Source organism: Herpailurus yagouaroundi, unplaced genomic scaffold, assembly GCF_014898765.1.
Source record: "Herpailurus yagouaroundi ecotype Mexico unplaced genomic scaffold, PumYag 164, whole genome shotgun sequence".
Classification (NCBI taxonomy): domain Eukaryota; kingdom Metazoa; phylum Chordata; class Mammalia; order Carnivora; family Felidae; genus Herpailurus; species Herpailurus yagouaroundi.
The window spans coordinates 31,165,875-31,191,392 of NW_024412405.1; the positions used below are offsets into that span (position 1 = coordinate 31,165,875).

Below are 25,518 nucleotides of genomic sequence, written 5' to 3' on the forward strand. Positions count from 1 at the left end.
AAAAATACATACATGCATATTTTTCATCTTAATAGGTTCATGGTATTTACTTAATTTGACCAATTTGATGGTATCAATTACTGAGGAATTGGTCATTTGAATATTCAAAATGAAAGATCCTAGTAGAGTTCTTTGCTTTCTTCAATCCACTTTCGGGCACTAAATCTAAACCAAACTTGATAAATTCTATAGTTTTAAGGTATTATATAGAGGTAGTGTTTTACGTCTTGGTAGTTTCAAAGTATCTTGAAAGATCAACAAACAAACGATAAAGATGATGAAAAATATAAGCTGAGGGGCGCCTGGGTGGCGCAGTCGGTTGAGCGTCCGACTTCATCCAGGTCACGATCTCGCGGTCCGTGAGTTCGAGCCCCGCGTCGGGCTCTGGGCTGATGGCTCAGAGCCTGGAGCCTGTTTCCGATTCCGTGTCTCCCTCTCTCTCTGCCCCTCCCCCGTTCATGCTCTGTCTCTCTCTGTCCCAAAAAATAAATAAATGTTGAAAAAAAAATAAAAAAAAAAATAAAAAAAAAAATAAAAAAAAAAATAAGCCGGATGTTCTTATTTCTTTCTCTTATAGTTTGGAATCCAGTGGCCTTTGAGATGCTTTTGCCTGTTGAGGACTAAGGCTGCCTAGAAAGTGGTGAGCTAGCTGACTCCCTAAGCATTTACTCTGGGGCCATTGTCCCTTTTACAGTGCTTTCCATAAAGCCCTACTTGGGTTAACCTCAAAGGAATGCAGTTTGCCTGGGGCCAAGACCTCTACAGCACATCCATGAAAATCAGCAATGTAGCAGGCTGTACAATATCAATCTACAGAGCAATACAAGGGCCCCTTGATACGATAAAAAAACATCTTCGGTCCAAGGCATCATGAGATTAAGGGTAAAATTGGATTTCTACTTTAAAGTGCAATCATATTACCTAATAGCGGATCTCTGTCCTCATTACAAGTTTCGCTTCACGCAGAATATTTCTAACCTAAAAACACTAAATATTATAGAACTTGAATTTATATCAAATTGAATTGGCTTTTTGCATATGGGCTTTACCATTCTTTTTGCTTTTCTTGAAGACTTGGTTGCTCAAATAGACAGAGGACTAGGAAAATTTGTAAACAACCTTGGAATCTATGTGTTGGTGGGCTACCTTGAAAACCTTTATGTGTTCTGCGAGCGACTTCTACACGCAATTGAATAAGCCCCCCATAGCCGCCCCTTTTTTTGTAAACTCTCCCTTTAGCATCCCTGACTTTACTCTTCACGTTCTCCTACCTCTTTGACCTCAAAATGCTTTCTCCATTCATCCATCCATATGGATTGTTACAGACTATTGTCCTAGACACGTTCCCGACAAGCTCTCCCATGCTGTTCACTTTTTTTTTTTTTTTTAACGTTTATTTTTGAGACAGAGAAAGACAGAACATGAATGGGGGAGGGGCAGAGAGAGAGGGAGACACAGAATCTGAAACAAGCTCCAGGCTCTGAGCTGTTAGCACAGAGCCCGACGCGGGGCTCGAACTCACGGACCGTGAGATCATGACCTGAGCTGAAGTCGGACCCTTAACCGACCGAGCCACCCAGGCGCCCCCCATGCTCTTCACTTTTAACTACCTTTCTACCTGATGCAGCTACTAAGCCCCCTACTTTCTCTCCTGGTCTCATTGTGCTCGGACACCTCTGACATATGCTCCCATTCTCACTCTCAATACCGTTTCTTCCTGGTGAGGATGTGGAACAACGGGAATTCTCACTTACTGTTGGTGGGAATGCAAAATGGTACAGCCACTTCGGAAGACACTTTGGCGATTCTTACAAAACTGAGCATACTCTTACCGTGTGCCCCAGCAATCACACTGTTTGGCAATTACTCAGATAAATAGAAAAGTTGCGTCCACACCAAAGCCTACACATGCGTGTTTATTGATGATTGCCAAAACCTAGAAGCGACCAAGATGTCCTTCGATAGGTGAATGGGTAAACAAACTGGTACAATGGATATTATTCATTGATGAAAAAAAATGAACTGCCAGGTTGTGTTTGCTAAATAAATGAGGGAACGAATGAATACAATGAATAACAGTGTGGTAAGCACTATGTCTTACCTCCAAAAGTATGCTTTGTCAGCTTTGTGAAAACACTGTGAACGATAAAGAAAGCATAATTTCTACTCTGATTTCCACTTGCATTGATTTCATCTCACCAACTATGTGGCTGTGGTTTTCTTAGGTAAACTATAGAGTCATGAGTGCCCCAAATCCTGAGAAACCAGAGCATCAATAGCCGTATAGTAAAGATACAAAGCTCATGTAGACAGGGGCACGATTGCTATTCTAAACCTTCATTTCAATCTTCATTACACTATACAGTCTTGATAAGCTCCCACTTCACTGAGAAAATAGAAGCTATCCATCAGATGTGAACTCCTTCAAATTCCCTCATTATCAATCACACATTTGAAAAGCTCCTTAAAATCAAAGCTTATGAAAAAACAAACAAGCAAAAAGAACACCATCATATTAAGGCAAGGAGGATTGCAGCACCTTATCATGTACCAAGCACAGCACTATGCAACTGCCCCCAAGTTTCATTAAAACACGGAGCTCAGGGAGGCTATGTGCGTGTCCAGACCCAAGGTAAATTTTATTTTTCTTAAGTTTTTAAAAAACATTTTAATGTTTATTTATTCTTGAGAGAGAGACAGAGTATGAGCAGGGGAGGGGCAGAGAGAGAGGGAGGCACAGAATCCACAGCAGGCTCCAGGCTCTGAACTGCCAGCACAGAGCCCGACACGGGGCTCAGACTCACAAACTGTGAGATCACGACCTGAGCCGAAGTTGGGCGCTTAACCAACTGAGCCACTCAGGTGCCCCCAAGTTAAAATTTATTTTTAGAGCAGAGATTTAAGCCAAATTTCTCAGACTCCCAAACCCACGTATGTTATTACCACACCATTGACTCTAGTTTAAAATTTTTTTGAACCCAAAAGAAATGTAGTTTAATCAAAAGCAAATCTTACTTGCATCTTTCTAGATTTTTATCCAGTACATGAGAAACCTAGGGGAATTAGACTAGTTGATCACTGAAGGCACTATTGAATGTGACTTGCAAGGCACCTTTAAGGAGTTAAGACTGAGATAGCTTTAGGACAAAATTAGTTAAGTATTCTTTGGCAACCAGTAACCACTCCTTTCTAATTGCTATTAAGAAGTTCACCACATATGTTTGACAGAGATATGTTTAGAAAGTTTTATAAAACTAAAGATAAATTTGGTTTATCTTAAATTTTTTCAGATGGTTATCTAATAGGAAATCCAATAAAAACCAACCTCTTCATTGTCAGATGAAGGCAAAGACAGTATTAAATCAATGAAATTATCATTAGTGTTATTACTGTGCATGTGGTCATGATAATAAAGGGCTAAAATAAATCCCCAAATTAAACACATATTCTTGGGGGCACCTGGGTGGCTCAGTAGGTTACATGTCCAACTCTTGGTTTTGTCTCAGGTCATGATCTTACAGTTCATGGGTTTGAGCCCCGTGTTGGGTTCTGTGCTGGCAATACAGAGCCTGCTTCTGAGTCTCTCTCCTTCTCTCTCTGCTTCTCCCTTGTTCACGCTCTCTCTCTCTCTCAAAATAAATAAATAAAAACTTTAAATAAATAAATATTCTTTAAATTTGTCATACTTGGAGTTGTGAATGACGTTGACTTTAGTAGCATGTCTTTTCATTTAGAAAAGCTTCCATAATTATGTTGAGGCTTTTAAAAATGGTCTTGGGGGCGCCTGGGTGGCGCAGTCGGTTAAGCGTCTGACTTCAGCCAGGTCACGATCTCGCGGTCCGTGAGTTCGAGCCCCGCGTCGGGCTCTGGGCTGATGGCTCAGAGTCTGGAGCCTGTTTCCGATTCTGTGTCTCCCTCTCTCTCTGCCCCTTGCCCGTTCATGCTCTGTCTCTCTCTGTCCCAAAAATAAATAAACGTTGAAAAAAAAAATTAAAAAAAAAATGGTCTTAGATTGCCTTCTCCATCCTGTATCCCCATAGGACCTGTTTGAAAATTTTTTCAAATAAATGCTTGTTTTAAAGAACTATTTCTCACTCTTGCAAGTGTGGAAGTAAATCATTTGTATAAACTTGAAACAGCCTAGTGTGATTTTTATGGAAATAACAATGGCAGTTCAACAATGGAACCGAGGGTGGGAGTACTGGCTGTTCTAAATACATCGCTAATAACGTCAGTGCATTTCCCTTGTCTTCCACACAAGTATCTCTGGGGAAATAGAAACTCTGTTGCATGCTAACCTGAATTCCTGTCATTGTACTCTGCACATCAGTCTCTCGACTCTCAGGCTTACAGCCTACAGCTGAAGTTATCATCTAATGAGCCACACACAGCCACTGATATAGAAGGGAAATCAATACAAAGAATTTTTTTTTTCTTGTATGGGTGAGACAAATGATTCATGAGCTCAGCAATAAATCAGAGTGAACCAAAACAACTGAGCAATAGGACAAATCTTAGCTGGAAAGGCTGGAAGTTTCCAGGGGAAACAATATTAAATATAAACCCTTTCCTATGTGCTGATAACTATATTGGCTTGAAGTTTCTGAACCATTGAAAGTGATGACAAATCTAGCTTTACAACATGCCAAATGCATCATTTCCTTCCCTTTCCCCTCTACACCACACCTTCCCCCACCCCAACTTTTGAGAAAATAGCTTAGGACAGCAAACTCTACAGGATTATACTCTAGACCTTTAGTAGTCTGGCTTCTCCGGGGAGATGTTGGCTTTTTCTTCAGATAACAACTGTTCTGCAGGGAAGCAGGTATGTGATTTCTCTGCAGAACGTCTGAATTTGGTTCCTGTGATGTTTCTACGTGTGTACATTCATTCATATACTTGTGGCTTTTAAGAGTCTTATTTTGTAATTATTAGTGCTTCAAACATGATTCAGGATTTGTGGTATGTAAACCTCAAGGAATGAGTAATAATGCCAAATAGTGACAAAGCATGACCGACTGTCTTAGTCTGATTATTTCCAACAACCGTGTCATATCTGAATCTGGTTCTGATGCTTGCTTTGTCTCTTCAGACTGCATTTTTGTCTTGGTTTTCCCAGGCCTTGTAGTGTTTTGTTGTAAGCTGGAAATGTCGGAGATAATAGGCACTGAGAGAAATAAGCTTTTAGTGTGAGGTAGTCTATTAATCAATTTAGAAGTTGGGCTCTATTTAATTCTTGCTATTACTGTAGGTACCAGAGGCTTCCAACTCCTCCAGCATCCTTGATTTTTGTATCCTCTACTGACGTGGGTTTCCCTAAGTATTCTTCCTGAAAGGGAGTCTGACTCTTGCAGCTCTCAGTTATAATTCACTGTTGTTATGAGGACCCCAGTTTATGTGACTCCTGTTCTAGGAAAGCAGATATTGGCTATGTCTCTAGGAAAGCAGATTTGCCTCCCTCTCCACATTTTGGTGTGTTTGTCCTGTGAGTTTAGTTCTCTGATGGGTTCTAGAAAAGTTGTTGAATTGCAATGTTTGGGCGTTTTTTCTTTTTTTTTTGTTTTTTTTTTTTTCCTCTCTAAGGATGGGAGTGATGACTTCCAAACTCTTTTCAAAATATTGGAGCTGAAACAATAAGTGCATGGTCTAGTCTTAGAAATCCACAAACAGGTCCATTTGTTTGTTTAATGTGAAAGACCCAAGTGATCATCCCAAGATCTTCCTAGAGTTTTTTGTCTTTTTTTTTTTTTTTTTTTTTTGCTTTTAGCCTTAGCGAGAAGGAGTTATATGTTTTCAGAGCTAAAACTGAAAATTAGCTATATAAAATCATACGTACAACCAAGTCAATAAATCCATAAGTCCCTGAGAGCAAAGGTATCAAGACAGGACAACAGCACTACCACAGCCCCTGGTTGTAAATCAACACCCTTCTAAGATAAAGAGCATCGAGTTCACAGTAACAAAGTATACACTCAGTCACGCCACAGCTGTATCCTTTCTAAGATCTCACACTTGGAAATTTCCCGATCAAAACACAGAACCCTTAGCCTGCCAACACTTCCACATCTGTACCTGAGGCAGCTATAGCAAAAGTATTTTATTACTGGCTTCTTAAATCGACTCCATGGCCTACTAGTTAAGCTAAATTCATTCTAGATACCTAGTTTCAGTGGATGACTGGCTATTCGCTAAAATATGCCTTCGCACTTCTATTCATGCAGCCTCTGCTGCCTGGAAATCTCTTCCACTCGGCCTTTTGAAATTCGATTCTGCCTTTTAATTAAAACAACTTTATGAATCTACTTAATTCAGTGACTTTGTCTTTAAGCTATATAGCCCTTTATTTACACCTCTATTATGCCCTTAACATACTCTGCCTTTTATTTAAATTCAGGTCCACCAACTTCATCTCCTCTAGAAAGTGAGTTCTAATTTCTTCTTTTTTAAATATTTTTTAATGTTTATTTCATTTTTAAAAGAGAGAGACAGAGCATGAGCAGAGGAGAGGCAGAGAGAGAGAGAGAGAGAGAGAATCCAAGGCAGGCTCCAGGCTCTGAGCTATCAGCACAGAGCCCGACGTGGGGCTCAAACCCATGAAATGCGAGATCATGACCTGAGCTGAAGTTGGACACCTAACCAACTGAGCCACCCAGACCCCCCCTAATTTCTTCCAAGAAGTAGTTTATACATGGTGCCTTATAGATAGTAGGAAAAAAATTATCAGTCTAATGCATAAAGGAAAGATATCATGTTTGTGCTGGGAACAGTGAGTTACTAAGGCTCATTGAGTTATATCATTTCAAAGTTAGGAATTCCAACATGTCGAAAGCAACGTGTGAGATGAATACAGACAGGGAATGGATTCTACTGATAATCAGGTCTCTATTGTAGATGGGTTCAACATCCAGAGACAAGAATTCTCTAACATTCTTTGAGTGATATTACTCTTGGAGTTATTATTACTCACGCTGAGGCTCATTGCTGTCTTTCTATTCAGTCACATAACCCGGTAAATCTTCTCAAAGTTTACTCTCATAAGATTGGCCTTTCAGCATCCAAAGATCAGGGAATTTGAAATATTAGAGATTTCACTTTGTAGTCTGTTTAATTAATGATTAGTAAATAAGACTGGTTGCTCCATGAGCACTGTTTAGATTCTGTTAAGTGGTCGTGCAGCCTGAGATTGACCATCTCCGGTGAGTATCAGGATTTCACTTTCTCAGGTTTTCTGAAATTTCCTGTGTCTCCACCAAATTTGTTTCAATGTGAAAGAAAAGAATTACATTACAGAAATTTAGCAGAGTGCTGGTAACTGTCTTTTTAGAAACTTTCTAGAAAAAAATTGAAGGAATATTTCTAGAAGTTTTCTAGAAAAAAACCTATTTGCTTATTCAAAAACAAAAACATATTGTATCATAACCCAGAATATTGGATATATTTCTGATGGCTGGGGTCAACAAACAAACAAATAATGAAGCTGGAAAATTCCATGGAAGAAAAGATAAGATAATGAACGGGAAATTGAGGCTTCTGTGAGGAAAGGCCAAAAATAATTAGATATCATAGGGGCGCCTGGGTGGCGCAGTCGGTTAAGCGTCCGACTTCAACCAGGTCACGATCTCACGGTCCGTGAGTTTGAGCCCCGCGTCAGGCTCTGGGCTGATGGCTCAGAGCCTGGAGCCTGTTTCCGATTCTGTGTCTCCCTCTCTCTCTGCCCCTTGCCCGTTCATGCTCTGTCTCTCTCTGTCCCAAAAATAAATAAACGTTGAAAAAAAATTAAAAAAAAAAATTAGATATCATAAATCCAGAATGATAAAGTCTGAGAAGAGGATGAGAGGATGAGATAAAAATGCTTAAGACCACTAAGTTATTAAATAGAGCAAACATGGCTGAGTGACTAAATTTTAGAACAGTAAAACTAAGAAATATCTTTTGAAGTTTCACTGAAATCAAAAGCAGTACTATTTGGGAAACATTTAAACTGGCAAAAATTACCTCAGTAAACTCACATGAAAAATTAATTAGACTAAGCAAGAGTTTCAGTAAAGCAATAGATGAGTTCCAAGGATTATAAAGAAAGAGATGAAATCATGAGTGTGTAAGAAGCCTCCATTATGGAGATTACTCCAAACAGATTTCTTTAATGCCATGGATTTTAACAACATTCAAGGCCCTACATAGACATTTAATCTGATGAGAGATGGATAATCTAATAGGTTCAAGTCTGACTGTATACTAGAGATAATTTAGGTAAATCATTGTTCTCAATTACTGTATCCACATGGCAAAATATTGCTGTACAGGACAGAGTGTTATACATTTTCAGGCAAGTTAAATCAAAGAATAGCTTTTGTAAGAGAAGGAGTGTTTAAATAGACTGTAATAACTACAATATGTAGCAGTTGCTTAAGTCAGGAATCAATTTGTATTTTAGACTGATGTTGCCTTAAATGGTAGGCTAACCATTTCCATCAAAGAAAGAACTTTTATGAGAGCAATGACAACTCCTATCAGGCAGATCTTTGCAATCGCCTAATACTTGCTCAACTAATATTATCCGTTAATTTAAGCTGTGCAAAATAATTTAAGGGTAATTTAAGAGTCTGTTAAGAAAATGTTTATATGACTTAGAAAACACATAATGTGGCTTAATCATAATATTTCTGAAATTGCCTCCATTCTCAATTTCCTTTTTCAATTGGTTTGAGTCAGCATCTTCCCGACTATCTAGATAGCTTCAATAAATAGGAAAAAACTTACCGATATGTCAGTTTTTGTCTGAATGTTAGACATACCTGAAATCTAGTGATTAATCAATAAACATGTCATGAATGCATGAATAAATTAATGAATAAATAGCTGTACGAATGGTCAGTGCCAGCATGTTGTGCATTCTAGAAGAACATAGGTCTGTGAATGAGAATTTTAAGTCCAGTGTGCTATCATAATTTAAAATATCTAGGGAAGAAAAACACATACCTTTGTTGAGTCCTCACTGTGTGCAAATTTGTTAGCATCATTATTCATTTAATTTTCTCAACAACTTTTTACAAAAGGCATCATGGAGCATCGACAATGTACAAGGCATTTTTTTATTCATGGCCTCATTCAATCCTCCCAACACATTTCTGAAGAAGGTATTGTTTCGACAAATATACAAGTGATAACACTAAAGCTCAGAGAGATTAGAAAATTTGCTAAAGGTCACACAAATGAAATGTGCCTAGTTCTCTGTCCACCAGAACAAATGTTTCACAAGTTAAATTTTGAAGTTCAACTTTTGCATGATATCATAAGTGTTTTAAAATCGGCATACGAGTTGTTAGCATTTTGAAGTTGCTACAGAAACAAATATTTCCAAAAAAGGATATTGCAGAGCCTTTAAAATAGCCCTGTCATCAACATTTCTTAAATGTACATAATGCAGCACAAGAGAAATTTGCATGTCTTAATGCTTGGCAAAACATGAAAGTTTGCTTCTTTAATGTGCTGTATCCTTTAGTTGGTCATGACAGATTTATGACAACTGGATGTTTTCCAAAAGTCTTTCTGATTTATTCATTTGTTTTAATCTTGGAAAGATTTGAACTTAATTCTAAATTTGTGTAATGATAACATTAAAGTTAAGACCTGTCTAAAAAATGATTGAAAAAAAAAAACGCTTTGACCAACATCAATCATTGGAAAGATTCACTTAATAATTTTGGTGTTGATTTTATTCATTGTCTTTTCCAATAAGGATGTCAGTGGAAGACAGACAAGGAAGCCATGAACAGACGTTGACATGTAGTGTCAATGTGAGTATGATCAAAACATTTGGTTAAGAGCATGGGATTGGAGTCAGACGGGTTTGTTCTCAGGTTCTCAATCTGTCACTTACTTGCCCTATGGCCATAGGCACAGACTTACCCTCTCTGAGCATCAGTCTCTACATCTTTAATGCTGGGGAAATACCTACTTCATTGTGTTTTTTAAATAAGATTTTAATAAAGCAATACACATAAGGAAATTAAGCGACTGATACATCATTGAGATCCCACTCAATAAATGGAAATATTTCTACTCTTATTTTTAAAAATAAACCTTGTTAAATAAGCAACAGAAATTGGTTGATTGGTTATCCTCATGTCTTTTTCATATGTCAGTATGTAGGTATATTCTGATAAACTGGATCCAGGGAGAGACACTGAAAAGATTGCAAAAGAGGTCAAGCTGTCTCTGATGCCCACTTCACTGCAGAATCCTCTGCATCTTTGAGCATCATTAGTCCCCCCAATCCTGGCTTCATCCCCTCATGTTTGTACCCTCTTCAGCCTTCCTTTTCTGAGACAGTGTCTAAACTTCAATACTTTAGTCCCTACCTTTGGATCTATTCCTACCCTATTCTCAACTGGCTCTCTCTTCACATTTTTCTGATAATCTAATTCACCAAGATAGTTATGTCTGTATTTTAAAATTGGACATGGATATTATTTTGTCTTATATTTCATAAAGGAAACAATCAAATCTTTCAGGACACAGTTGAATAAAAATTAGTTTGTGATCTAATGTCTCTTAATTAAAGAGAGCTCTTATTGAATGGTCCGAGCTACTACCCTAACCATTATATTTAAAGAGATAACTATTTTTAGATGATGACAGGATATTTAACTCCTATTTAATAACATGGAAATTACTTCATTTCAAGGAGACATAACAAATAATCCTATATTTTCAGGGTAGAGAAAACCCATGTGGTTCCTTCCTCTAATTTTCTTCCTTTGTCTCTTAGATACTGAGAAAGCAGCTCTTAGAAGAAAGAACAGAGATGATACTGGGAAAGTACTAAAGATCAGATACTCAGAAGTGCAAACAAATGTCATCTATTTAAGTAACCCAGACAATCCAAGAAGCAGTCTGAAGGGAGTTTGATGCTAAATTACTCTGAAGACTTGGGAGGTAAATCCTAATCGTGTCAAAGATTTGGCACAAAGACATGTTTCAGGGTGAGTTAATAAACAAACATGCTGATGGATAGTAGTGATAAGATCATGGTGAAGTCTTCTTAATCAGATAGGGATTACTGACCAGATTCCAAATATTTCTTACATGCATATTTCTTTAAATATTTGTTTTATAAGAGGATATTCCATGCCATTTTGTGTTTGTTCTGTTCAGATGTTTCAATAATCTTATTTTCAATGTTTGTAAGTCAAGGACAATTTACTGTTGTATTTTGTGTCTGGGAAAGAATCTAGTTGTATTGTGGGTCATATCTATGTAGTGTGTGATCTGAGAATTCAAAATAAATCCTAAATGATAAGGGATGGGGCACCTGGGTGGCTCAATCAGTTTAGAGTCTGACTCTTGATTTCGGCTCAGGTCATGATCTCATGGGTTTGTGACATCAAGCCCTGTCTTGGGGTCTGTTCTGACAGTGTGGAGCCTGCTTGGAATTCTCTCTCTGCCCCTCCCGCACTCAGGCTCACTCTCTCTCAAAGTAAATAAACATTTAAAAATTTTAAAAATAAAATAAAATAAAATAATGAGGTAAATTCCCATCTGAAAATTACTTACTGTAAGTCTTCGTAGGAATTTTCACAAGAGTTCCATGACAGTAGAATTCTTGGCATCTCTGTTGAAGGCCAGAATCTTCAAATATCATTTATGTCCCAAAATGTTGTGGCACATCAGGTCTCTGTTCCCTCCTAACACCCCAAACATAGTCACCTACTTTTCACTAGTGGACCTTGATCAAAGGCACTGCATTTGTGATTGGACATATTTTCCACCACAGGTAAAGAAGAAACAGATAAAACCTTCAAAATCTAAAAATCCCCCCCCAAAATTTATTTATTTATTTTTAAAATTTATTTATTTATTTTAAGAGAGAGCAAGAGCAAGTGTGCAGAGCTCCACATGGAGCTCGATCTCACAAACCATGTGATTGTGACCTGAGCCAAGATCAAGAGTTGGACCTTTAATCTACTGAGCCACCCAGGAGCCCCTAAAAATCCCAAAAGAAATTTTAAAATATAGGGTATAACAAAGACACTCCCAAATATGAACATAATTAGCACTATGTAAATTGATCGTCGTGGAGATAGATTGACTTTCTAGTAAGTGATCAAAGAATACACATAATTAAGACCTGGAAAGAAGCATCATCTAACTCAACATGTGTCAAAATCCCACAGCCAACAATAAGAAACAGAAAAATCCTTGTCAAACCTATGAAATAAACAAGACCTAATGGCTATGGGAGTCTGGAAGGTTCTAACCAAGAGAGAAGTGTTCCAACATAAAATGTCAGCAGAGATATGAAGATACAACCAAGGACACATTAGTACAGTTCAGCTCCTGAGCAGCCTGGACCATGCTCGCCTCATCATCTTATTCCTATGGGGCATGTGGATAGTTAACACTCATCTACTGAATATATAATTAAAACAAAGAGATGGGGAGGAAGGGTCTATAAGAACTGCATCCATTGATTGGCTAGTCAACCATTGCCCAAGTTCAGAAAACAGAGTGATATTAAAAATAAACAAAAACAAAAACTATCTGTGTGTGGTTTATTAGCTATAATAATTGGAGATCTTTATAACTAGTTACATTTGTTTTATTGGTTTTTTGATTGTGTAAAGCACTTAGGACCCCGTAGAATCTCTTCTCAAGCCGGGTTTTCCCAGATAAGAAATGATCACCCCAGGGGCTCCTGGATGTCTCAGTCCATTAAGCATCAGACTCCTGATTTTGGCTCAGGTCATGATCTCATGGTTCATTCTTGAGTTTGAGCCCCACATCAGGCTCCTCACTGACAGTGCAGAGCCTGCTTGGGATTCTCTCTCACTTCCTCTTTCTGCCTCTCCTGTGGTCTCTCTCTCTCTCTCTCTGACTCTCTCAAAATAAATAAAATAAACTTTAAAAAAAGATGAAAAGATAATTTCTTAAAAACAAACAAAAAAGAAATGATCGCCCCAAATGGCAGAGCATGTTCTCTAACATAGAGTAGATGCAGAGAGAAAGATGTGAAAGGAAGCAGGTAAAGAAGTAGCATCTAATCAGGAACAGCTACATGAATAATTATGGGCCCAAGAGACACTCAAAATTGTCTCAGCAGACACTCAGAATGATAAATAAGTGAATGAGCGAAATGAATGCATGAATTAGATCCAATTGAATAAGAATTTTCTTAGGAACTTAAGCATCAAAGAAAATAATTATTAGATAAAGGACAAGTTACAAAGAAAAAGTGTAACAAAGCATTTCTCCCCCAGGTACGAAATGTAATTTAAAAACTGGTAATCAAGCTATCATTCATATGCCACCCCTGCTGTGCTGCCTGTTGGCACTCCCGACTCCCGACTAGGGCAACCCAGCATCACAACAAACACACACATTCGGTTTTAATCCACTAATATTTCTCAGAGATAAATACCTCCTCCCAACCCCCAGAAAAGAGATATGCTAATGGATACTACCTTTAAATTTAGGCAATTTATTCACTTACCAATATTTACTGAAAGCCTACCATGCACCTGTCACTATTCTAGGCATCATGAATTTGGTGATGAACAAGAAAGAAAAAGCTCTTACCTGTGTAAGCTCATATTCTAGTGGAGTGGGATAGACAATCAAATAGAAGTATAATTAGAGTAAGAGGAGACAAGTACTAGAATAGGATTTATTTTACATAGGGAGTTATTACAGCTCTTACTCATGATTTTTGCATCAGTCATAACTATTTGGATTATTATATTTGTTGAATAGTAATTCAGCCACGCTGAAACTAATTTTGTAGTTTTGTGATTTTGTACAAAACTGATTTTGAAAGAAGACTTCACTATGCCCAATCTAAGGAAAGGGAGGGCTATTTCTAGGCTTCAAAAAAGCCATATGGAAAAACTCAAAGGTAAAAAAGTTCTTCCCCACTGCTCTTGACTAGTTGGCTAGATTATCCTAATTGTGCACTGACTGGTGTCATTTGATGGAAGCTACCAAGGTCTCCTATGAGAAAATTATCTCCCTGATCTATTCGAAACAACAACAACAAACCAAAACAACAACAACAACAACCACAACGACACTGTGAGAGTCATTGTTAGGACAGCTTAGGTCTTGCTTCTCCCCATCAGTCACCGATGGCCACCAAGTCTGGGCCATATGGTACACAGTGGACACTTGGGGGATCTCACCCTGTATGTCCAAGAAAGTTCCCAGAGAGGAAGAAACTCGGACGGGTCAGAAAGCTTCTCCAAGAATGTCAATTATAATCAGGTTGATTAAAAGGTTTGGGGCTCTTTAAGAATAGGACTTGCTATAAAAAATTTGAGAAATTCTTCAACACTGTGAAGAGAGTCGTATTTGGGGTCATGACTTTAAACATAAAGTCTAATGAAACTAGCCACTTCATCAATGTGCTTATGGTACTTAAAATTTCATCTTATTTTAGTCTCAGTTATGCATGTAAGTATTTTCCATGTTGTGTTACAAAACAGAAATCTGGCTTTACATAGTGGCTGTAGGAAAACAGGCTGGAATCATCTCAGTCATCAACTACCATGACATTGGGCAGCAACTATTTAGATGCTGCTTGTCAAAAACAGCATCTGGGGGCAGAATTTCTGTTTCTCTTTGGCTTGCAAAAATCATCATTTTGCTGCTAAATATAGGCCTGTGTATAATACACATTTAGAGTTTGGATCTTACCTTATAAGGTAAAAGTAGGTGTGGAAGTGTTATAAAATAGAGAGTGTTACAAATTCCACTGGTGCCAATAATAAGACCCAGCTGTGCATGTTAAACTCCGCAAAGACCAAACTTTAGGCACTGCATGTATTTAGCAAAGTCTCCTTGTTTCTGAGAACAGCTCGGAATTGCTAAAAGCTCCGTTTTGGCACATAACAGATGAATCAATAAATGCTGGATTTTTAAAAATAGTGTTTTGTATGTATTTTTCAGAAGTTAGTGAGTTACAAACTATCAAAATTTCTGACATGATTTTCATCTCTGATATGCCCTAATGTGGATGGCCTGTGTCCGCCATTGTGGAAGTTTCTATCTGAAACCATTTCTCAGGGGCGCCTGGGTGGCGCAGTCGGTTAAGCGTCCGACTTCAGCCAGGTCACGATCTCGCGGTCCTTGAGTTCGAGCCCCGCGTCAGGCTCTGGGCTGATGGCTCAGAGCCTGGAGCCTGTTTCCGATTCTGTGTCTCCCTCTCTCTCTGCCCCTCCCCCATTCATGCTCTGTCTCTCTCTGTCCCAAAAATAAATAAACGTTGAAAAAAAAAAATTTTTTTTGAAACCATTTCTCCATCACAGCACTATTGTCTTCCTGAGAACAAACATCCAAAGAATGAAGAAATCATTTATACTAATTTGTGGTGCCACACTACAGATATTTAATAATCTTAAATATAAATTTAAGAAGAAATATTCTGACATATAAATTGGAACGGATACTGTTGTGTTCCAGTTATCTATATAGTCCTCTCCAAAAGTAGCTTATTGGGATTACACTTCATGCATGATAGTACATTTTAAGAAGTTGCTGAAATTAACAAGGCATCTGAGTCTATGTAGCTCTGTAACTGATGCAAAATATGCTACTTCCATAACTGGCTTTCACTGCTTTCCATTTCCTTGGCTTCCTTGGTTATTGTTGAGTTGGTCATAAAGACCTTGACCACATCTTTGAAGACCAGTAGAACATTCACTGAGGTGGTCAGTCCTGCTCATTTCATGATCATTGCATAGTTGCTCATCAAAAGACGGTAACCCGGCACAACGGCCAAAAACGATGGCACAGACTTACCTACCCATGAGTTCAAAATACATCAAGTCTATTAGAAACAAGCCTTTGCTAAAGAGACTCTATCATGCAGTCTAACAAGTATACCCACCTTAATATCTACTTTTGAGGAACCAGAAAATATATTAATAAAAATGATCTCTGATATTTCCTAGACAGTCATTTTATTCCAGGTACTGTACAGAATGTTTACAACCATCGTAGAATTTAAACTTTTCATGGAGGCACTATCTTATTCTCCCTTTTACCCAAGAGATACATGGAGGTAAAATGAGTCACATGAGGCCTCTCAGCTACATAAATAACCAAGGCTCATTCTCTTCTCTTTTCCAGGCCACCTCTTTTGAAAAAGACATGCTCCTCTTCTGTTTTTAGTTCAGAGGTTTAAAAGGAAAGTTGTTATCAGAAATCTTTTAGAGAATTGACCTGCCATGTACAACTCAGCCTTCAGGGCCTTAACAAATATTTAGCCCACATCAGAACTAAGACAATTGATGCCTCATTGCTCCAACATAGATAGGTCTTAGTTTAAAAAATTAATAGCAAATACTAGCCACAGAAAGGAAAGTCTATTGTAATACGCTTAAAAAAAATAAAGGTCACTTAAGAAAACGGAAGCTAGGGGCGCCTGGGTGGCGCAGTCGGTTAAGCGTCCGACTTCAGCCAGGTCACGATCTCGCGGTCCGTGAGTTCGAGCCCCGCTTTGGGTTCTGGGCTGATGGCTCAGGGCCTGGAGCCTGTTTCTGATTCTGTGTCTCCCTCTCTCTCTGCCCCTCCCTCGTTCATGCTCTGTCTCTCTCTGTCCCAAAAATAAATAAAAAACGTTGAAAAAATAAAAATAAAAAAAAAAAACCGGAAGCTATATTATAAGACCAAGCTGAAGCCAATATAATGCTAAATATCAAAAGAATATTCACACGTATGTGTGGATGGAAAGGTGCATCCTACCATGACCAATCTTTATACCATGACCAATCTTTATATGTTTATCTTATTCTCTTCCCCTTGCATCATATTTGTGACTGTCTGGGAACATAGAGTCCTATATATTTTGGTTCTCTCACTCATATGCTATGAGTGACTTCTATGAGAATTTCTAATAATCAAAACACTTCATGGTATTGGGCCCACATTATATTTACTCATGCCATACAAACAAGACCTTTGCATGATTATTTCCCTTGTCAGTCACTTCCAGAAATCTGTTGTAACAAGCAGCATAGTGACAAGTGCAGGAAATGAATCACTAACTTTTGACCTTCATCAGTGTCTGCACCTAAAATTTAAAGCTGATACATGTTGGAATATAACTGGGTTTTTCAACTGAAAATGCTTATTGTTGAATCAACCATTATGACTTTGGATCCTAGTTCATCTTTTACTAATGGAATAGGCTCTAAGTAAATTTGATACTTATAGAAATTAATTTAAAAGTTGGGAGTTGGAAAATGGTTGTTATTGTTCAATTAAGCATTAGAAATATTTTAAGAAATCTTTAGGAAATTATACTTAAATAATTTGGTGAAAATGTTACTAGGACAATGACATTTTTGCCTTTGCTTCTTATCCCTAAAGCAAATTCAGCTTTTCCCTGGAGTAAAGGTAAAGACAGCACTGTTCTCAGACTTGATTTTTTCTTGACTTCGCAGAAGCTGTGTTATGTCTGGAATTCCAAAGGAGAAAGGGCATTTTTGTTTTTCAGGGAGATCCATTTGCATTTATATATTTTAGAGTAAATAACTTAAATGTGTGTTTTTCGAGCTAATTTTAAGCCAAAGACGTTCTTGATGCCTCCACTGGTAAACATTTTCAGGAAAAGACATTCCCCTGGAAAACAAAGCTCCTTAAAATATCATGTGCTCTAGCTAATTTTATACCAAAAAAAAAAAAAAAACTGTCATGAAAAAAAATATATAAAATATTTTGTAACAATACTGAAACCACCCTGTGGTAAACAAAAGAGATGAAACATTTCCTCAGAATATCTCTTGTTGGTAAATGAAGACCACCAAAGATCAGGTCACTTGGTTCTTGACATAAAATGGTGGTTAACGTTACAGCTTTGAAAATATGATACATTTCAGCAATATAGAATATTAAATCCACACACACATATATATATATGTGTATATATATATACATACATATACTAAAGTGATATCTTATTTACCCTCTAGATTTTTATAAAAGATTAATTCAATTGCTTTTTTATTTGCTTGCAAATAAAAGATTAGATATACCTAAGTAACAGTGTTCCATTTTTTTTAATAAATACTTGACTTCCTCACAAGATCGGGATTATTCACCATGAATATTTTTTTTTAATTTTTTTTTCAACGTTTATTTATTTTTGGGACAGAGAGAGACAGAGCATGAACGGGGGAGGGGCAGAGAGAGAGGGAGACACAGAATCGGAAACAGGCTCCAGGCTCTGAGCCATCAGCCCAGAGCCTGACGCAGGGCTCGAACTCACGGACTGCGAGATCGTGACCTGGCTGAAGTCGGACGCTTAACCGACTGCGCCACCCAGGCGCCCCATGAATATTTAGATGGATGGATGGATAAAGGTGCTAGAAGAAAAGAAATTGTGACAGTCTTAAGAAATTATAGCTTTTACTTAAGATAAATTCTATCCAGTGCTCCCGTGATAACCATCACGTAGTTTGTCAACTAACTTGAAATTGAAAAAAATACCATGAAAACATTTCCATGAAGTTCTTGATTGCCAAATTTACTAAATGCCAAGACTAATCTCTTACCAAATTCTCAAGAAGGGGGAATTTCTCTTAAATTTGCCTCGAGCACCCCCACCCTTGGTGGCCCTTGACCTAGTTCCTAGACACAGACTTTCCGAATCCTCACCCTTCCCCCACAATGGGTCAGCTAACACCCTTCTTGTGTAATTTCAGGTCTGTCCAGTCTCCACACCAATCCAGAACAAGGCAGGATATAGTTCAAGCGTCTAATCCTCAACCATGCCTCAATGGATACCTCAACCTGGTATCCATACCTTTGTGCAATCTCCTGCCCTGGAGTGTGGGCTAGCTCTAGTGTCTTGCATTAATAAATAGAATACAGAATAAGTGATGAGATGTCACTTCCAATATTAGCTTACAAAAGACAGTGAATTTCATATTGGACACTCTCACTCTCTCGTTTGCTCTCTCTGAGGGAAGCCAGGTGCCAGGCTGTGAGCTATGCTCTGGAGCAGCCCACAAGGCAAGAAACTGATGTCTCTGACCAGTGAGGACCTGTGGTCTGCCAAGAGCCACATGAGTGGGCTTGGAAGTGGGTCAGGTGAGGACTGTCACTGAGTGAGCTGGAAGTACATCCTCCATCAGTCAAACCTTGAGATGGCTACAGTCCCAGGTGGTACTTCACTGTGGCCTAGTGGGGGGCTTGGAGCCAGTATGGACCATCCCCAGCTCCCCTCTGCTATATCCTCCCAGCTTGCCTGGTATATGGCACACAGCATCTCAAGGATTCTTCTCAAACTCCATTGTCACATCACCCGGCCACTGTCTGACTGAAGAATGGAATTCGTTTTCTGGCCCTGTCCACCCCACCTCCCACCCAGCAATTTTCCTATTAGGAAAAAACTTGCTCTCAAGAAACGATCATGAGCCCATTAGTTCCTGAATGTGGAATTCCAGACCTCAGGAAGCCACAGGGAAAGGTATGCATTTGAGGAGCAGTGAGGACAAGGGGTAAATCTTCCCAGAAGTCCTCACGTCATACCATGCTGTCAAGTCAATCACAGGCCACACTGCCCAAGGGTAAATCCCTCCCTGTTGCCACAATCAAAATATTTTCTTTTCTCATGGAAGCTCTAGAAGATCAAGGTTTGATGTTGCAATTTACATCGGAAATTAACTTATTTATTTGTTCATTGGCTTGGCATCAATCCTCTCCATTGTACAAGAGTCAGAAATGAGAGGAGGCAAAGAAAACAGCAATTTCAATCCTGACACATTTCGAGATAGATTTATTATGTCGTTTTATATTTTAACCATTCGTATTTTTCTGTGCAATGATGTTATGAACTATTTCCTGAAAGGTAGCTTACTTCAGTATAGATATGTCATGGTATATGTCATTGTCATCTTTATGACAATGTAGATATTGTCATTGTAAAATGGTACACTGCTATGGAAAACAGTAGAGCAGTTCCTCAAAAGATTAAAACTACCTTACTATCCAGCAATCCCATTTCTGGGTGTACGTCCAAGAGAATAGAAAGCAGGTTCTCAGAAAGATATTTGCACACTCACATTGGAACTGCTGCCACAAGAACACCATGGACTGGGTAGCTTATACACAATAGACATTCATTTCTCACAGTTCTGGAGGCTGCAACATCTAAGATCAAAGCTTGCAGATTCGATGTCTGGTAAGAGCCCGCCCCCTGCTTCATAGACCACCGTCTTCTTGCTGTGTCCTCCCATGAGGGAAGGGGCATGGGAACCCTCTAGAGTCTCTTTTATAAGGACACTAATCTCATTCATGAGGGTTCTACCTCCCAAAGGCCCCAACTCCAAACACCATCACCCTGGGGACTCTGCTTCAACATACACCTTTTAGAGGCTCACAACCACCCAGTCTATAGCACACATTCAGTCCAACACTATTCACAATAGCCAAGAGGTGGAAGCAACCCAAATGGCCACAGACGGATGAACGGACCCACAAAACGTAGTGCACACACGTACAATGGAATATTACAGAATATTATTCAGCCTTTAAAAGAGAAGAAGTCCTGTCACATTCTGCCATATGGATGAAGCTCGAGGACATTATGCTAAGTGAAATCAGCCGGTCACAAAAAGACAAATATTGAACGGTTCCACCTGTAAGAACTATCTAAAGTGGTCAAATTCATAGAAACAAAGTAGAATGGTAACTACCAGGGCCTACAGGGAGCACAAAATGGGAGTTGTTTTCTAAGGAGACAGAGTTTGAGCTTTGTAAGATGAAAAAGATATGGAGGTTAGCAGTTTGGATTACACATTGAACTGTACACAAGGTGCTACATTTTATGTTATGTGTGTTTCCACCACAAAAAAACCAAAAACCACGTCGATGTTCAAAGGATTAGCCTCTCTCTGGATTCCCTATTGCTGTATCCTGCCCGCTTCCCTGCCTACTACTGGTACACCCCAACCTCCGCAGTGGTCCCTCAAATGCCAGCCTCGCACCACCTGGCTGCCCTTGAGGGAAGTGTGGCTCCTGTGCGTCTCCTGTAAGATTACGTGAACGATTTCATTAGATAATCTGTGGTTGATTAAGCCATGTCAGAATCCAGCAATCCCACCTCTGAGTGTACGTCCAACAGAATTAAAAGCAGTAGCAATAAGTGTTCTTCCTAGAAGGCCTAAAAGAGAAGAGGCACTTTCCTGTGTATGCATCTCTAAGAGACGTCCCCAGAAACAGCCCGATAAACATTGGGCACAGCTCTGAAAGCCCCTGATGATCCCCCACCTTGACAAAGAGATGCCACAGCTGAGCTATTTATTTTAGGTGAGGCTGGAAATCAAAGTATTCGTCTACTGTACAGTAGAGAAGCTTTCAAGAATACCACTGTTTCCCTTGACATTTTGGTTCAAGTAGTTCTATCTTCCTACAACTAGGTTTTTCAAATTAGGAAACTTTTCAAAGATGTCAGCAGATTTTGACTAAAAAGATTTCATCAAATCCGAAGTTTAACTATTAGCAGAAATGAAATAAAAATATCTCACTGATAAAATACAATTGTTTAAAAAGTTAAAGAGACCTGACATGGAAATTCTTTTCTGTGCCTTCTAGCATATTCTATACGGTACTGCCGAGAACTTTTCCTTTCTTTGAAGAAGTAGCAACTCTCCTTGATTCAACAGCAGATTGTTAAATCTCCAAATTTCTCTTTCTCTTCTATTTCTAACCACCTTTGAGGATTTCACATTCTTTGGAACACTCCATCAGGGTATTGAAAGAGCAGCAATAAGAAAGATAAAAATTAAAGGAAGGAAAAATCAAAGGTAAAAATGAAAGAAAATAAAGAAAGGTAAAAATGAGAAGTAGAAATGACCCATAAACTCATCATAAACCATTTCCCATCCGAAATAGCAACTGTCTAGAGGAGTGCTTTACACCTGCTGGACTTGTTCTAATAAAAAGTAATGATAGTGTTTGGTCCATGATTGAATGGGCTGAAAGTAATTTACCTAATCGCCAAGCGTGCACCGACAGACCGAGAGAGCACGGGTTGGGCTGCGTGCTTGCTCAGATTGGAATTTCTAATACATTTTAACAGTTGTGCCAAAGAGCTCTTGTGAACGGGCTTAAAGAGTTCATAGACCACGTTACCCTCATTTTTTCTTTTGCCCATGCTGGTATTTAAAACTACATCAAAGAAAGAAATACAAAAATTACTTAAGCCATAAGCAGGAGAGCAAACTCCTTCATAAAACCTTTAATTAAAGTCGACCACAGTGTGAAGTAGCAAACTATGCTTCTTTCCTCAGATAGAACAAAGGAAGTGTGACCTTCCTGTTTCTCATATTTCTTATAAGCAGAAAAAAACTATGTCTTATTTCTAATTACTACAAGTCTATCAAATTCTCATGACTATGCGGGCATGGACTAGAGCTAGGCACGATTGAGTAACCATGAATAAAGTTTCAAATCTTAGTTTCTTTCATTTATAAGTACGCCTCTACTTTATGAATTTTGTTTCAGTTACGGCAGCTGATAATCTGTATAAAACAAATTTATTCAGCAGGAAAATGTCTTGATAAAAATCTTAATACGAATAGTGTCCAAATCCCAACGATTCAAATTTCACTGCTTTCGAAGAATAAATGAATTTTGAAAAAGGCCCATGAGGTATGGGTCCCAGAGGGGTGAACTTGTCAACACTCTTCGGACTGGGCACTTAGGTCCCATCCAGTTAACTGTATATAAAGTATACCTGAATCGGAAAAGAACTTTTAAAGTATCCTTACCCCTAAGGCCCAAGAGCTATAGTCACATAATCATAAGAGAAAAATTCGAGAAAAGAAAGGTTCCGACTGTTTGCTATTGATTTGTGCAGCCATTTTAATCTTTATTCCCTTACTTCAACCATTATTTGATCATTGGATCTGTTCCTAGGGGAATGTGTGGAGAAGCAACTGAACCAACTCTTTCTGTGTTTTTCACACACCTTGTCCCTCAGCATTCATGATTTAAGGAATGCAAGGTAGATTTCCAAGGGTACATTCATATCAAGGGGATTACATGAAAGTATTCACTTTTTTGTGGCTAAAAGGGCTTTTCTTTGTTCTCTTACCAGGGGAAAAGGTTTGCTTTGGGCAAGCTCCCCATGGCAAACCTCTTTGAGGAATGAATTCTGAAGTGCATTCAACCATGTCTTCATGACCTTCTAGTTAAAGTAATTTAAAAGGGATAGTGGGACGTGGTCCTTCACCGCCTTTTTCTGTCTTTGATGGCTGATCTTAGCCAATATGAGATTTTGATATACTTCCTAGGACACTTGAAAAAGTACCTTTATAAAAGCAACTTTGTAAAAGATTCCACATTTACTAAGTACACAACAACGACGACAAAAACAACAGAAATCTCTTATAAATGCTAAATTCAAAATCAGTTCACACCCAAACATTTTCAGGACAGGATTCTTAAAATGTGATACAATTTTTTTGCATATATTTACAAATTAAATTTACACAGTGCTTTACTGGTAAAGTTATAAGTAAAGTTTATCAGTATGGGATTTTAAGTCATAAGGTGAAAAAACCCTGTATCTGTGATAGTATCGCCCAAGGCACAAGCAGAGAAAATAAAAAGAAGGGGGAAAAAAAGTCTAGCACAAGATTTCACCTTGCTGCACTTCGGGTCCCTTTCCAGAGTCAGTTTGCCCATCAGACTGACTTTTTTTTTTTTTAATTTTTTTTTAATGTTTATTTATTTTTGACAGAAAGAGAGACAGAGCATGAGTGGGGGAGGGGCAGAGAGAGAGGGAGACAGAATCCGAAGCAGGCTCCAGCCTCTGAGCTGTCGGTGCAGAGCCCACGCGGGGCTCGAACTCACGGACTGCGAGATCATGACCTGAGCTGAGGTCGGCCGCCTAACCGACTGAACCACCCAGGCGCCCCCAGACTGACATTTTTGAAGAAGTAACTTTAGACATCATCTAATCCTTTCCCTCCATGTTACAAAAGGGGAAACTGAGACTCCATTTCTTGTGACTTGATTAAGGTGCTTCATGAGGATCAAATAAGAAATCTTTTACATGGCTACCTTTACATTTTCACTCAACTTCAGGTTAAGCTTCAGTTGGATATTACTGAGGTCTAAAACACTGTTTTCTCAAAATAAGAAAAAAAATTTGGGGGACCCTGGGTGACTCAGTCGGTTAAGTGCCGGATTCGATTTCAGCTCTGTTCCTGATTTCACAGTTCATGAGTTTGAGCCCCGTATCAGGCTCTGTGCTGGCAGCGCTGAGCCTGTTTGGGATTCTTTCTTTTCCATCCCTTCCCTGCTCATGCTCTCTCTCTCTCTTTCTCTTTCTCTCAAAATAAATAAATAAACATTTAAAAAATAAAATAAAAAAATCTTTAGACTGTATGTAATTAAATTAATCAAAAGCATAGTCTGTGTAACCAGATTATCTTGTTCAAATCCTAGTTCCACAACTAACCAGCTATGTGGATTGAGTGAATTTCTGAGACTATTTCACTTCCCATATTATCATAAAAAACAATATCTATTTCAAAGACTTTCCTGAGGAAAGAAATGAGATCCTATGAAATGAGGTGCCCCGTATAGGTGGTAGGTAACCAATATCGTATTTTAAATCCCAGATGTGGAATATGTATGTTTACCTTAAAATTATTTGGTTTTCTTCCTGAAACTTATGACTAGAGTAGTAAAATATAATTAAATAGCTTAAAATGTAATTATCAGATCCATAAAATTATTTCTTGCTCTCAATGGTGGCAGGTATTGTGATGGTACAGAAAGAACCTGTCATTCTATCCTGTCCCGGAGAGGATATCGATTAACATGAACTCAGAAGTGACCCATGGAAGTCTCAATGCGATCAAGTGCTCAGTTGTGTTTAACAGTCTTGAAAGAGAAGGGATAGATCTCAGTGAGGCTTAGATTACCAGCATACGTTGACTTACTGCACCGCACTTTATTGCACTTTGCAGATGCTACATTTTTTACAAATTGAAGGTTTGTGCCAATCCCGCGTCAAGAAATCCATTGGCACCATTTCTCCAATGGCGTTTGCTCGCTTCCTGTCTCCCTATCACATTTTGGCAATTCAAACTTTTTCATTATCACGACATTTGAATTGCTGCATTCTCAGGATAAAATTTTTTCAGGTGAAGAGTTGCTTCTTATGGACGAGCAAAATAAGAGGTTTCCTGAAATGGAATCCACTCCTGGTGAAGATGCTGTGAACACTGTTGAAATGACAACAGGGCGTTTAGAATATTCCATAAACTTAGTTGGTAAAGCAGGGTGTGAGAGGACTGACTCCAATTTTGAAAGAAGTTCTACTGTGGATAAAATGCTAACAAACAATGTCACATGCTACTGAGAAATTGTTCTTGAATAGAAGAGTCCACTGATGTGGCAAACTTTATTGCTGTCTTATTTTTAAAAACTTGCTACAGCTACCGCAGCCTTCAGGAACCGCCACCCTGATCAGTCAGCAACCATCGACATCTCCAGCAGCAA

The 25,518-nt window shown here is 38.6% G+C and overlaps 1 long non-coding RNA gene across 1 annotated transcript; it reads left to right on the forward strand.

The window, feature by feature from the left end:
• Positions 1–4,725: 4,725 nt before the first annotated feature.
• LOC121037950 (uncharacterized) lies at positions 4,726–11,019 on the forward strand. Its single transcript, XR_005794076.1, has 2 exons — positions 4,726–4,825; positions 10,772–11,019. It is a non-coding gene; the product is annotated as an uncharacterized LOC121037950 (long non-coding RNA).
• The last annotated feature ends 14,499 nt before the right edge of the window (positions 11,020–25,518 follow it).